Raw genomic sequence first — 14,886 nt, forward strand, 5'->3', positions numbered from 1 at the left:
CGCAGCACAGCCGTGCCATCAGGATTTTTCATGGAAGAAGTTCATGGGTTATTCCTGAATAATCAGCTATCTTGCAGACTAACTTCATATTTTGCTCCCAGATGCCCAGAGAAGCCTCCTGGGCAGACAAATCCTATGTGTTCAGATGAGAGAGATAAATGACCTCCATAGATGGCAATATAAATTTTAAGATTGAAATTGAGAAGGAAAATCAACCCCTTCAATCTTTTTTACTAGAGACTAGAAAAAAAATCGTGTGTACCTGATAACAGTGAGCAACTCTTGCTATCTGTGCCACTGAATTAATCTTGAAACTGATGTGAAATGTCTCTAACTTCACACCACCAGCTCCTTCTGATATTGTCTGACAGCACCACCCCATCAGAGATTCTTCTAGTTGTGTGCTATGGATATTCATTTCCTGTAAAGATGGTTGCTTGGATAGTTTGATTTTGTGAATGCTGGGTCAGCCTAATCATATTTTCCTGTGTAAATTGCATCCATGTGAAATTAAAATTGAACCTAATTAAGAGGAATCCTTTCTGCCTGTTTGTCCTGTGCATCATTTATCGGGTACAGATATCTCAGGATTAGGGAATCTAAGTTTTATTTCATTTTGGATGCCTAAGGAAGTCCTGGGTGAACAAGAAGTCTGGATGAGTCAACAAGAATTGCTGAATTGGCCAGGCTTACTTTGGAGAACGAACTTGCATCTGGCAACTGGGCAGTGATTCAGGAGATGGCTGATGCTAAAAGAAAAAATGAAAGTATGAGGCTTACATGCTTATAATCAGCTCCTAACCTCTTTAAAAACATGCTTAATTTCCCTTGTGGTGGTTTCTTTTTCCATTCAAAGGGTTCTGGATCTTAATTTTAATTCGATTTCATCAGGAAACCAATGTAGAAGGAGTAAAGAGAAAGGCAAATGAATAGCAGAGGGAGGTTATGTCAACCCCAATAACTCATGGATGTTTCTAGCTGAAAACACCAGAAAAAATGAAAGTGATGTAAACAGCTAAGAGCAAATTTAAGAAAAGAAGCTAGAATGCTAAAGTCTAAAGACAGTGGGAAGGAGATACTTAGAAATTATAAGAGTAATCTGAGAAGGAAAAGTTGGTGGAAGGAGAAAAAGAAGAAAGTGGAGAGGATTTGGGGGAAGAGCGAGAAGTGGAGGGAAACAGAAGGGAAAAATGTAGGGACTCCATTACTTGATTAGAACTAGGTCCTCAGCTTAAGCTCAGTTATGCTATCAAAGGATGACCTCAACATCTCAGTAGCTTACAAAAACATTTATTTCTCTTTTATGCTACATATTTACTCCAGGTCAACTGCCACTCAGCAGTTAATTGTCTGCATTCTAGGATCTGGGTTGACTGAGAGTTCTTAATGAGGTTTTAGAGGAAAAATAGAGCATGAAAGCCACAAGATAGGAGCTCAGAAGGGACATGCTTCATTTCTGCTCACATTGTATTTGTTAAAGCAAGTCACATGGTCAAGCCTGATGTTAATGGGGTGGGAATGTATATTTTGAACGATATGTAATTATCCAATAATAATGTAATAATTAAAACTTATATTTTAATCTTCACGCCAAGGAAAGATGGATATCATTTTCCCATGCTCAGGAGTATTGATTAGAGTGTTTTTTAGAATGTCCTTCAGTTTGTTTTCTTCTGACACTTTTCTCATAAGACTGGGATTATGGGGTTTTTTGGGGAGAAGGGAGAAAAATGCCATTCTCATCACATGATATCATGAATATATGCTATTAACGCGATGCAACATTGTTAATCTTAACCTTGGAGTCAGGCTTGTCAGTTTTCTCCACTATAGTTACTTGTTTTGTTTTTCATTCTTTCTATACTGTACTCTTTGGAAGAAAGTCATTATGCACAATTCACACTTCAGAAGTGAGGAGTTATGCTTCACTTCTTTGAAAGTATTTCCCCAATTTTATAGGTGAGGAATTGGAAGTTCAGGGAGCTTAAGCCCAAGACAGAATACTTACTTAGTAGCATCAAGACTGATACTCAAGTCTGTCTGATATATAAAACTATTCTTTCTTCAATACTCCACAGAAAGTACTCCTGCTCCTCTAAGAATAGGAAAGTGGTAAGAAAACCAGAAGGATGTATTTATTGGCTGTTTTGGTGAAGTATGTTGAGAAGCATGCCCTTGATACTTCAGACATTCAGATAATGGTTCCTTAACTTGCTCCTCACTAGCATGATGACTGTAGAGCTATAAAGTTCCTTCAGGTTTGTAACACTATCCAGTCATTGTCCTGACATGGCCTAAGTACATACTAGACTGTCTTTCTATAATCATGTCCTGATTCCATTCTAATCAGTAAGCCATCTTTCAGAAGAGAAACTGAATTCTTAGAGCACTGTGAAGGGAGAGCAGAACATGAAAGTGCTATTGTGTCTGAAATTGGTGGGTTCTTGGTCTGACTTCAAGAATGAAGCCCTGGACCCTCGCGGTGAGTGTTACAGTTCTTAAAGATGCTGTGGCAGGAGTTTGTTCCTTCAGACATTCAGATGCATCTGGAGCTTCTTCCTTCTGGTGGGTTCGTGGTCTCGCTGTCAGGAGTGAAGCTGCAGACCTTCGTGGTGAGTGTTACAGCTCTTAAAGGCAGCGCGTCTGGAGTTGTTCGTTCTTCCCGGAGGGTTCGTGGTCTCATTAGCTTCAGGAGTGAAACTGCAGACCTTCGCAGTGAGTGTTACAGCTCATAAAGGCAGTGTGGACCCACAGAGTGAGCAGCAGCAAGATTTATTGCAAAGAGTGGCTGCTAGCATACTGTCACATCTCACTATTATCTGCACATCTTGTGGCCAGGAGCTAGCGTCTAAGCAGTGTTTTCATGAAGAGAATTATAAATCCAGATATGCCTAATAAAGAAAGACATGTTCTTGACACAGAAACAGCTCTAGACAAATAGGAGAATTGTCACCAAGACCGAGAAGTAAAGCAATGGGATGGTCTATGTCTTTTGGGCGAAAATTCTGTGAGGTTTTTCCTTCTTATCATGGAGATTCAATGTTGACATTTAAAGTATGTGCCAAGTCCTGTGTCCAGTTTTCTTTTGAAGTGTCATTGACAGTGCAGTTCAAAGACAGAAATGACCATCAGATAGCACTGAGTTGTGTTTTCTGAACTAGAATCTAATCTCTCTTCTGATAAAAAAAACTAAGTTATAGAATGTATAAAGATAAAACAGAGTTTATGAATATGTTACATATTTCATATGAAGAAAAATTTTTTCTCTGTCCATTTTTATACAGAGAATAGAGACTAGTTGGTTTCTGAGTCACATGTACATACTATATATTTAATTGTAATTGTATGATACACAAACATTATTAGTTTAAATATCCTGATGTACAATATTTTTAAGTAGATTGAGCTCTTGGCTGGCAGTCAGAAAGTTGAATTTTTTGCTTCTATTTCTCATAATGTGCAGATATACTTTCAGAAATTTTCTTCAATTGCTGAGATTATCTGGACTATTTGAATCTGCTATGTAAATCATGTACAAGGATTAAGCTTTTAGAACAAAAACTGTTTTCTTTCCCACTGTGCCTCAATACTTAATCATAGAATACTATATACACTTAATAAATGTATGTTAAATGATACATACTAAGATACTGTATACACTCAGTAAATGTTTCTTAAATAAATATCAAATGAATGCTTTCAAGAAAGAAGCATTGAGTGAATTTAAGATAGTCATAAAATGCACAACTATGTCTAAAATAAATGACCTCATCTAAAGTCAATGCTCCCTATTATCCTTCAGTTCAGAATAAAGTATTTTTAAAAAATGAGACCAAGTTTAATAAAGTCTGTATCACATAACATGGGTGATGGCACATTTCTTCCAAATATATTGATCAAAGGCAAGATTTCCAATGGTGAATATTGATAATTGACTTCTAGGCTGTCTCTGCAGGGGCTCACAGAATTTGCTGACCAGCAGGCTGCTATTCATATGAACAGAAAGCAATTTTCCTTTTGATAAGTCAATAAGATTATATGTTCTTTACATTAAATAACAAAATTGATTGAAAATTAATATTTAATGCTGGTGAGTATGTTGAGAGAGTTATTCTTCTCTAACACTGGTATAAGACTATTTTGGTACAACTTTGCTGGAAATTAATTTGGGACTATATACAAAGAGACTTAAAGAATTTACAGCTCTTTACAAAGGAAAACCGAAGAAGTCCACTTCTAGGTATTTATCTGAAATTAATAATCAGAGATTTTTTTCAGAGATTACTGGATATAAAGATGTTTGCTCTGTGATAATACTTAAACCTTTGAAACAACTTCAGTGGTTAATAAAGGACTGCCTAGATAAATGCAGAAATATTCACTCAACAAAGCATTACTCATCCCCTTAAAATAAAGTGTCTATAGAGGAAGAGCCTTATCCAATTCTCCTTTGATGGGTACCTAGGTTAATTCCATGTTTTTGCTATTGTGAATAGTGTTGCGATGAACATATGAGTGTTCTTTTGGATGAATACACAGTAATGGAATTTCTAGATTCAATGGTAATTCTGTCTTAAGTCCCTTGAGAAATCACCAAACTGCTTTCCACAGTGGCTGAATTAATTTAAATTCCCACCAAAAATAAATAAATAAATAAATAAATAAATAAATAAAAATAAATAAATAAATTCCCACCAACAGTGCATAAGTGTTTCCTTTTATCCACGTCTACTGTTTTTTGACTTTTTAATAACAGCCATTCTGACTAGTTGTTAGAATGATTTTTCATTGTGGTTTTGATTTGTTACTGTGATGATTAGTGAGGTGGAGCATTTTTTTCATATGTTTCTTGGCCACTTATATATCTTCTGTTGAGAAATGTCTGTTAATGTCTTGCCCATTTTTAATGGAGTTATTTATTTTTGCTTGTTGAATTCTTTTAGTATAGATTCTGGATATTGGACTTTCATCAGATGCATAATTTGTGAATATTTTCTCCCACTTTTTAGGCTATTCATTCTGTTGATAGTTTCTTTTGCTGTGCAGAAGTCCTTTAGTTTATTTAGGTCCCACTTGTCTATTTTTGTTTTTGTTGAAAATTGCTTTTGAAAACTAAGTCATAAATTCTTTACCAAGACCGATGTCCAAAATGGTGTTTGCTAGATTTTCTTCTAGGATTCTTAGAATTTGAAGTCTTACATTTACGTCTTTAATTCATTTTGAGTTAATTTTTGTATATGGTGAAAGGTAGGAGTCCAACTGCATTATTTTTCATATGGCTAGCTAGCTATCCTAGTACTATTTATTGAACACAAAATCTTTTCCCCATTGTTTATTTTTGCTAGCTTTGTCAAAGATAAGACAACTGTAGGTGTGCAGCTGTATTTCTGGGTTCTATATTCTGTCCCATTGGGTTATGAGTCTGTTTTTGTACTAGTACCATGCTGTTTTGGTTACTCTCGTCTTACAGTCTAGTTTGAGAATGCGTAATATGTAGCTTTACTCTTTTTGCCTACAATTGCTTCAGCTATTCTGCTCTGTTTTGGTTCTATATAAATATTAGAATATTATTTTAGTTCTGTGTTAAATTATGTTGGTAGCTTGATAGGAATAGCATGGAATCTGTAAATTGCTTTGGGCAGTATGGTCATTTTAATGATATTGATTCTTTCAAACCAAAAGCATGGAATGATTTTCCCATTTGTTCGTGTCATTTGTGATTTCTTTCAGCAGTGTTTTGTAGTTCTTCTTGCAGAGATCTTTCACCTCTTTGGTTAGATGTATTCCTAGGGGTCCGTGTGTGTGTGTGTGTGTGTGTGTGTGTGTGTGTGTGTGTGTGTGTGTTTGTGTGTGTATTTGTGACTATTATAAATGGCATTATGTTCTAGATTTGGCCCTCAGCTTGAACATTATTGGTATGTAGAAATGCTACTGATTTCTGGACATCGATTTTGTATCCTGAAACTTTACTGAAGTTGTTTATCAGTTTTAGGAGATTTCTTGTGGAGTGTTTAGGGTTTGCTACACATAGAATCATATTGTCAGTGAAGGGAGATAGTTGGCATCCTTTTTTACATTTGGATGCCTTTTGTTTCTTTCTCTTACCTGATTGTCCTGGCTGGGACTTCCCTAATTTTTAACAATAATATTAATTTTTGAATTCAGTGTATTTTATATCAAATTACACATGGTCATAATGTAGAGTGTCAAATTGTTGCACAAGGCTTATTACAGAAAAATAGAATTCCGACTACCTCTTCCAATTTTTGTTCCTTAGAAGCAGCTACTTTCAGCTCTTTGAACTAATTTTATGATATTTGCCCCCATATTTCCACCAATCTAAAAACAAAGAAAAAGCAAACAAATTTGAGTTTTTATTTTTAGGCCTGATGTATTGACTTCCTATCATAGAAAATTATACTTCAGCTTTTATTTTCACTACCTATATCTCAAACATAAACACATACCCCCTTATTCTTTCTCCTTTCTTCTCAACAGAGCTTTATTATAATTTTAGTTATATCACTATAGTATTTATAGTATTATGACCATATAAACACTAGACAGAGCCTTTTCTGAACAGATTTTGGTTTCCTTAATTGTTAATTTTTTTTCATTTTAAGGTATTATTATTGCGTTTATTCTTAGTTTCCTATATATTTGTCATTCTTTTATTCACAGACACTTCCTCAGTTGTGAAAATCTTTCAATGCACTGATACACATTCAATGTCAACTTCATCTTAAATCCCAGCACTCTTCTGACTTGTCCACATCAGGACTGGTTGAGGATTAGCTGTTGTTTTAAAGTCTCCTTCCACCATTGTCTTGGGGATTCTCTTTCCATATTTTATATGGGATTTCTTTTTACCTGATTCCATGTCTTCTTCTCTCTTGGCTTACTTCTTTGTTTTGATAGAACACAGCTTCCTGATAAAGTATACATAGGAGATAACATTTTTGAGACTGTGTATATCTAAAATATTTTTATTTTACTCTTGTACTTAACTGATAGTTGTCTGGAAATAGAATACTAGACGAGAAATCATGTGCCCTCACAATTTTGAAGGCTTTGACCTATTGCCTCCTACCTTCCAGAGCTACTAATTAAAGTCTCAATGACAATGCCTACCATTTCCTCAGCACTATACGTCAGTCACACTTCTATATGTATTTATGTTTTTCATCTCACATAATCCTCACAGCAACTCTGTCAGGTAGGCGCTACTTTTTATCCCCATTTTACAGATGAGAAAGCTGTGACACAGGGTTGTAGTAATTTACTCAGGGTTATAGGGCTAGTAATTACAGAATTAGAATCCAGGTGAGTTGGGTTGAGAGCTCATGCTGTTAACCTTCATGCTTTACTGCCATATTGATTATCGATCCTTTCAATAAAACATGAACTTTTAATCTGGATATTTTTATTACTTTTTATATTTTGCATTCAGTATTCTGAAATTTCACAATACTATGTCTTGTGACGAGTCTTTTATCACTTATTTTTATAAACACACAGTGGGCTATTTCAATTTGGAAACACTGTGCTCCAATTCTGGAAACAGTTTTTAAATTTTTTCTGTATTATTTTCCTTCTTTCCATTTTCTCTGTTCCCTGCTGCTAGATTTTATGGACTGTTCCCACTAGTCTTCCTATGGTTTTCTTGCTCTGTTTTTTATAGCTTTGTCTTCTTGTTTCACTTTCTGTAAACTTTCCTCAAATTTGTCTCCCAAATTTTCTAATACATTTTTTGCTTCTGCTATCTTATTTTAATATCTAAGATGTATAACAGCTCTTCTTTTTCTCCTCGGAAAGTACTTCTTTAAATCATTGTTTTCCCCCAAAAGGTTTATACCTTATATGCATATACCTTATATATTCATATTCACATTAATCAGAATATTTTGATTTTTTAAAAAAGTTTCATCCAATTTACTTTTTTTTTTTTTTTTTTTTGAGACTGAGTTTCACTCTTGTTGCCCAGGCTGGAGTGCATTGGTGTGATTTCGGCTCACTGCAACCTCTGCCTCCCGGCTTCAAGAGATTCTCCTGCCTCAGCCTCCCAAGTAGCTGGGATTACAAGTGTGCACAACCATACCTGGCTAATTTTTGTATTTTTAATAGATACAGGGTTTCATCACATTGGCCAGGTTGGTCTTGAACTCCTAACCTCAGGTGATCCATCCGCCTCAGCCTCCCAGTGTGCTGGGATTATAGGTATGAGCCACCGTGGCTGGCCCACTTACTGTTTCACGTTCACTTGTATTTTACCTGTGTACTGTCTGGTGGCCATGGGCTATCTGCATTAGAATGTTAACTGGAAGCTTTGAGCAAGTAGGTGGAGCTTATTGGCTGGGTGTCTGTGTAGTGAAATGGCTGGGCTTCTTCACTGGGGAATCTGTGATGTCAGCATCTCTTGAATTTTTTCTCTTTGGCTAGGCTGATTTGTAAGAGATAAGTGTTCCCGTTCCCTACCTGAAGGAGAAGATTCTGGCTACCACCATTTTGGAAGTAGGGAAAGAAGGAGTGAGCACACAGTATACACATGGAACTGAATTTCCTTGCTTTTGACATGTACTCATGCCCTTATATGCATTGCTGTCTCCCATTTAGAGCCTCTGTTTCTTCCTACCCTCCAAATCTCCAGTATCCTAGTGGGTCAGGGTGGGCAGGGAGTCCTGGGCAAAGGGAGTGGGGAGCAAGTCCCTTCACATGTGAAGCAGAATTCCAGATCTGGCACTTGATCTGCTGCTTTAACAACAAAAACCATTTCTCCAGTTTTTTGTTCTTTTCCTCTAGTACTTGCCCTCATTCTAAATGTTATTTTCCTTTTCCAAGACAACCTGCCTTGTTTATCTGATCCAAAGTGTAATTGCAAACTCAGATTCTCACAGCTAGAAAGACAAATTAAAAGGTCATCTATTTCCAAATCAGAATTTTTCAGATGAAAAAAATGTAGGCTAAGACAATTTCCTTGTCCTGGGGTAATAAAATTAGTCATATGCAATGATGTCAGATATAAAACAACAGTTTCAGATTTTAACTTGATACCTTTTCCATTGCAAGACTCTCCTGTTTCTCTGTGTTTTGTCCATCATAAATTTCTAGGTCATTATCTACTTTGCCAAATTAGATTGCTTTCAGAAATGCCTCTTAAGTCATAGGTGATCCCTGTGGCACTAGTGGATTTCATAGGTTAATTCTCCATTTGATAACCCATTATCAAGCAAGTAACTCAGTATTTTAAGTGAGAAAAGGGAAGGTCAGCTGAGGCCATTCAAATTATATCTTCTTACACAAATTGTTTCTTTTGGGGGAAAAACACAACAAAAGAAATTCCTACATTGCAGTGAATGATTGCTTTTGTAAAACTGACAATATGCCTCATAACGCATGTTTACTTTTGAGCTGGGCCTTCTAGGAAGCTCAGAACCAAACAGTGAACAACTCCTGGCAAGGAACTTTCAGCTGTGTTTTTCGTAATAACATTAATTTCCAACTTCATGGTTTTTTTCCTACCTTCATTTTCCTTTTCAATCCATTTCTTTAATCCATTGTATATCATTTTTATTGACATTGTTTCACAAACCATTTCAAATTTATTTGAATAAAGCATTGTATTAGTCCATATTGCACTGCTATAAAGAAATACCTAAGGCTGGGTAATTTATAAAGAAAGGAGGTTTATTTGGCTCACACTTCTGCAGTCTGTAGCAGGGCATAATGCCAGCTTCTGCTTCTAGTGAGGGTCTCAGAAAGCTTACAATCACGGCAGAAGGGGAAAGGGGAGCAGGCATATCACATGATGACAGAAGTAAAAAGGGAGATTCAGGCTCTTTTAAACAACCAGCTCTCAGGTGAACGAATAGATCAATGACTCACTCATTTCCACGATGCCCAGGAGGGGCACTCATGAAGGATCTGTCCCTATGACCTAAATACCTTCTACAAGGCCCCACCTCTAACCTTGGGAACACATTTCAACCTGAGATTTGGAGGGGACAAACATCCTATCAGGCATTATGTAGACAAAACAGTAAAACAGTGTCATATGCTTTGTTCAATCACCTGTTGGTATAAATATATACCATTAAAAAAAAAAAAAAAAAAAAACTTGCTCCATCGCTAGGCACAGTGGCCTGTAATCCTAGCACTTTGGGAGGCCGGGGCAGGCAGATCACTTGAGCTCAGGAGTTCCAGGTCAGCCTGGCCAATATGGCGAAACCCCGTCTCTACTAAAAATACAAAAACTAGCTGGAAATCACTTGAATCCAGGAGGCGGAGGTTGCAGTGAGCTGAGATCGCACCACTGCACTCCAGCCTGGGTGACAGAGTGAGACTCTGTTTAAAAAAAAAAAGAAAACTCGCTCCACTTTATTGAGGGACCAGTTTATTCTCATGCCTTACTCAGTGTCCATTGTAAAGAGCTCTCTGTTATCCACTCTAAGTCATGACATAACATGAATAATTTTAAGGCCTAGAAATGTCCTTGGCTGTATAAATCTGCATGGCTCTTAAATCTCTTTCTAGTTCGATTTTATCTATAAAATTTACCTTTCTGTAGTTTTTGACAGATACTGATAATTCAAAATATAATATATATGTGTATTGTTTCATTGCCCTTAAATATTTCCACACGATTTTAAAGAATCCTCACAACAGTCTTGCCAGCTATATAGTATTGCCCCTATTTCATATGTGTGGAAACTGAATTCCACAGGGGTCATGTGACTTGAAGGCCACACAGTAATAAAGTGACAATGCCTGGTCTAGACAGCATGTCCCTTCATTCTCAGTCCAGGACACTGCTATTGCAAACCACTGCAGCTTCTAAGCCTCTAAAAATCAATACCACATTCTCCTCAGAATGACACAGAGCCTCTAATGAAGCTGACTTCATCCTGTTCTGCCCCTTATTAACATTAAATATCAGTGGCTGAGAGAATGGAGAGAGACTCACATAGTCAACTATTACTGACAATGATCCTGCATTGTGTTAATAGTTACATTGGGAGAAGACCAACCACTTTGTCAAATTGTAAGGCCTGGACTTTCTTGGGAGCTTCTCAGCCTTGCATATTTAAAACTTCCATAGGTACTTTCAGATTATAGAGACAGAAGCTTTTCAAAAAAAATTCCTTTACACATCCAGATGCGTCAAAACTCTGATACAGAGTTTTTGTTTTGTTTTGTTTTGAGACAGTACCTCCCTCCATTGCACAGGCAGAGCGATGTGGTGCACTCACTGCTTGCTGCAACCTTAGCCTTCCAAGTTCAAGTGATCCTCCCACCTCAGCCTCCCAAGTAGGTGGCACCAGAGGCACACACCGCCATGCCCAGCTAATTTTTAAAATAATTTTTTTGTAGAGATGAGATCTTACTATATTACATAAGCTGGTCTTGAACTTTGACACAAGATTATTACTGAATTCTTTAACTATTACAATATAGTTTTGCACATTAATTCAGAGGACACAGTTCTTTTGAAATAAGGTAGGTTTAAAGTTAAATAAAAAATACAGAGTTACAGGTTGAAAGGAAAAAAACATAACGTTGTCTTTCCTTTGAATTAGAGCACTAAACTGAGATTTTGAAAATATCCTTTTATTCTTTTCAGTTTCCTAAGTCCAGCATCTCAAACTTACATCTAATCAGAGCTCTCACAGTTCTGCCCTACCTACCGTATAAACCAGATATGTACACTCCCCGGGTTTTCACAAATGGTTAATGGCATCTTTATTCTTCTTTGGCTCAGTCCCAAAAACCTAGCAATCATTCTTGACTGCCCTTTATAGCAAAATAAATCTGAATTTCAGCCCTTCTGATAAACCCTACTGCTCCCCTCCAAATCCTACCCATATCTTCCTCCAATTGCCACTTCATTGACTTCCCCACATTTCCAATCTCTCTCAGCGCCCCCAGGTCAATTCTGTATGCAACAAGCAGAGGAGTCACATTAGCACATCATGCAGACCATGCCATTCTGCTCTTCTTCAGTGGCTTGGCTGCATGGGCTTTGGCCCTGACCTACCTTGCCAGCTTTCCAGCATTCCTCTCTTGCACCATTCCCCAGGCCATGATGGTCTTCTTGTTCATCTTTGAAAAGTCTGTGCTTATTTCCACCTTAAGGTCTTTACATTTGTTAGTCCCTCTGCCAGGCACACACTTCCCCGAGGTCTTTGCAGAGTTGATTCCTTCAATTCATTCCTTCTCACTGTCACATCTTCACAGACATGCTCCTGACTCTACCAAAAGTATTCCTCTTTCACTTCTCCTCATCTTCTCTGTTTCCTCCTGCTTATTTTTCTTCATTGCACCTTCACTACCTCACTTCTATTGAATATTCATTTACTTGTAATCTGCCTCCCCTAGTGAACTCCACTGAAAGCAGGGACTTCATTCACTGCTCCATCCCTAATCCTTACAGCAGTTCTTGCACAATATTTTCTTTCAAGTTTTAAAGTAATGCTTTATAATTAGAAGTAAAATATATACTTTTGATTAGGTGTGAACCAAAACCCCAATTACAGACTAAGAACACTCTGCAAAGTGCAGCTTTAACAAGGGAAAAGAATGAGCTGTCAGGAGAACTGATAAGTTAAATGAAGAAAGTGAAAGTTGAGCCGAGCTTGACCTAAAACAAGGCATTACAGAAGCAAAGAGAAGAGGATAAATAATGAGAGAAGGAAACGAAGACTGAAATTAAAAATAGGAAGTTCACTGAGGCCAGCTTCAGTGTCACACAGTACCAGAGAAGAACAAATCCTATAACTAGCCATGGAGGGAGATTTGGCACTGGGCACAGTGCTGCCAAGGTTATTACTCTGTAAAAGAGCTTTGGGGACTCTTTAATGATGATGGCAGGCACTATGTTGAAAGGTTTGCTGCAGGGAGCACCTGAGATAGAAAGTGAACAGCAAAGTGCATGAGATAATGTAGCTTATATCTGGTAATTGTACAAGTGAAAGATTGAAATATTTATTGTTTAGAAATTTTAAACAGAACAGGCACATGAGACAGGGACCCAAACTGTTTTTAAAGATCAGGTTTACTAGAATCTAAAATGAGGTTTATCCCAGAATATTCACACACACAAAAATTCAAAGACAGACGAACTGGCAAAGGGAGGAGGACAAGACAGGGGGTTCTCAGGCATATGCCTACTGACTTGACCATCGCTGTGCAAATGGTGTTGTGAGGGGAAAGTAAGAAATCTGAAAATAGAATCAGAAATGTTACTTATTCCCCCAACACACACAAACACACAAACTGCATGACACAAATTAATATGTCTATATGGAACCAATCAAAGGTCTCTTGATATTCATTTGATGGCCCAGTGAATTCAAAGCCAGAATCCCTGGGTTCTAGAAGAGGTCAGATCACAAATTAATTGAGTGGCCTTATGTGTCATTTCACTCCTCTAACCCATTTTCACATGGGAAAATGAGAGGATTTAATTAGATCATTACTAAAGCCCATTCCAATTCTAATAATCCTTGTTCCATAACGAGTGGCATTGATATGGGATAGGGAAAGTAAATTATAACTGTAATACAGCTTCTAAAGATTGACCTATTCAGGGCCGGGTGCAGTGGCTCACACCTGTAATCCCAGCACTTTGGGAGGCTAAGGTGGGCAGATCACTTGAGCCCAGGAGTTCGAGACAAGCCTGGGCAAAATGGTGAAACCCCATCTCTACAAAAAAATACAAAAAATTTAGTTAGGCATGGTCGTGTAGGCCTGTAGTTCTAGCTACTCACAAGGCTGAGGCAGGAGGATAGCTTGAGCCTGGGAAGTTGAGGTCGCAGTGAGCCAAGACTGGGCCACTGCACTCAGCCTGGGTGACAGTGCAAGACCTTGTCTCCAAAAAAAAAAAAAAGATTGACTCTTTGTTCTACTTGTAGTTAATCAAATATCATTTATTCTTCATTCAACAAACATTTATTGAGTAACTACTATATGCCGAGTACCACTCTATGAGTTTCAACAAGGATTAGAAAAAAGTCCTTGCCCTTAAATAATTCAGTAATAATCTTGTGTCAAAGTTCAAGACCAGCTTGTGCAATACAGTAAGATCTCATCTCTACAAAAATTTTTTTAAAAAATTAGCTGGGCATGGTGGCTGGGCATGGTGGTGTGTGCCTCTGGTGCCAGCTACTTGGGAGGCTGAGGTGGGAGGAACACTTGAGCTTGGGAGGCTAAGGGTGCAGTGAGCAGTGATTGCACCATGTTGCTCTGCCTGTGCAATGGAGCAAGGTGCTGCCTCAAAAAAAAAAGAAAAAAGTCTGTATCAGAGTTTTGACACTGTTGTTTTTAAAGGTTAATTTTCAGGGCTTTGATAAGACTCATTTGGTCAACAAAAATAGGTTCATTGATTTACTAAGGTTTATGTGTATGTATTTGGATCTGTGTTCTCATGCAGATGAGGCTGGAATTTTTTCTGCAAAGTTTGTAGACATATGTACATAAAGTATGTATATACAAATATACATCTCCATGTTTTTGCAAGTCACTGTAGTCTGTCAACTGTGCTAATAATGATAAACATAGTTCATAGCTTAGTCCCACCAGTTGACTCACAGGTCTTTAGCCTCCATTAGCTTCCACACTTGGCCTAAGGGAGACTATTGCTGGTGCATATAACTTTAAGAAGCCTCTGTGTCCACATTGAGGTGAGCCTGCTGGGTGGCTCACACTGACCACAGCCTTTTCCCAGCCTTAAATAGTGCATTAGCCCCTCTTAGGGGCCTTTAGTTCTGATTCTGATGTCTACTTATTGGAGAATGAGGTCATTTCTCATTCCTTTCCCCCTTTGAAGATGGTCTCCATCACTTAGAGCTATTTTTAACAGTCCTCTCTGGAAATTTATCTTTTCATTCTACT

At 37.6% G+C, this 14,886-nt stretch overlaps 1 long non-coding RNA gene across 1 annotated transcript in view; it reads right to left on the reverse strand.

Moving 5' to 3' along the window:
* Positions 1-377: 377 nt before the first annotated feature.
* LOC105480079 (uncharacterized) overlaps positions 378-14,886 on the reverse strand; it is a 363,272-nt gene continuing 348,763 nt past the window's right edge. The window contains exon 4 of the long non-coding RNA XR_011619923.1: positions 378-749. This is a non-coding gene — a long non-coding RNA (uncharacterized lncRNA). The remainder of the gene's footprint in view (positions 750-14,886) is intronic.

This window comes from Macaca nemestrina, chromosome 2 (genome assembly GCF_043159975.1).
Source record: "Macaca nemestrina isolate mMacNem1 chromosome 2, mMacNem.hap1, whole genome shotgun sequence".
NCBI classification, from domain to species: Eukaryota; Metazoa; Chordata; class Mammalia; order Primates; family Cercopithecidae; genus Macaca; species Macaca nemestrina.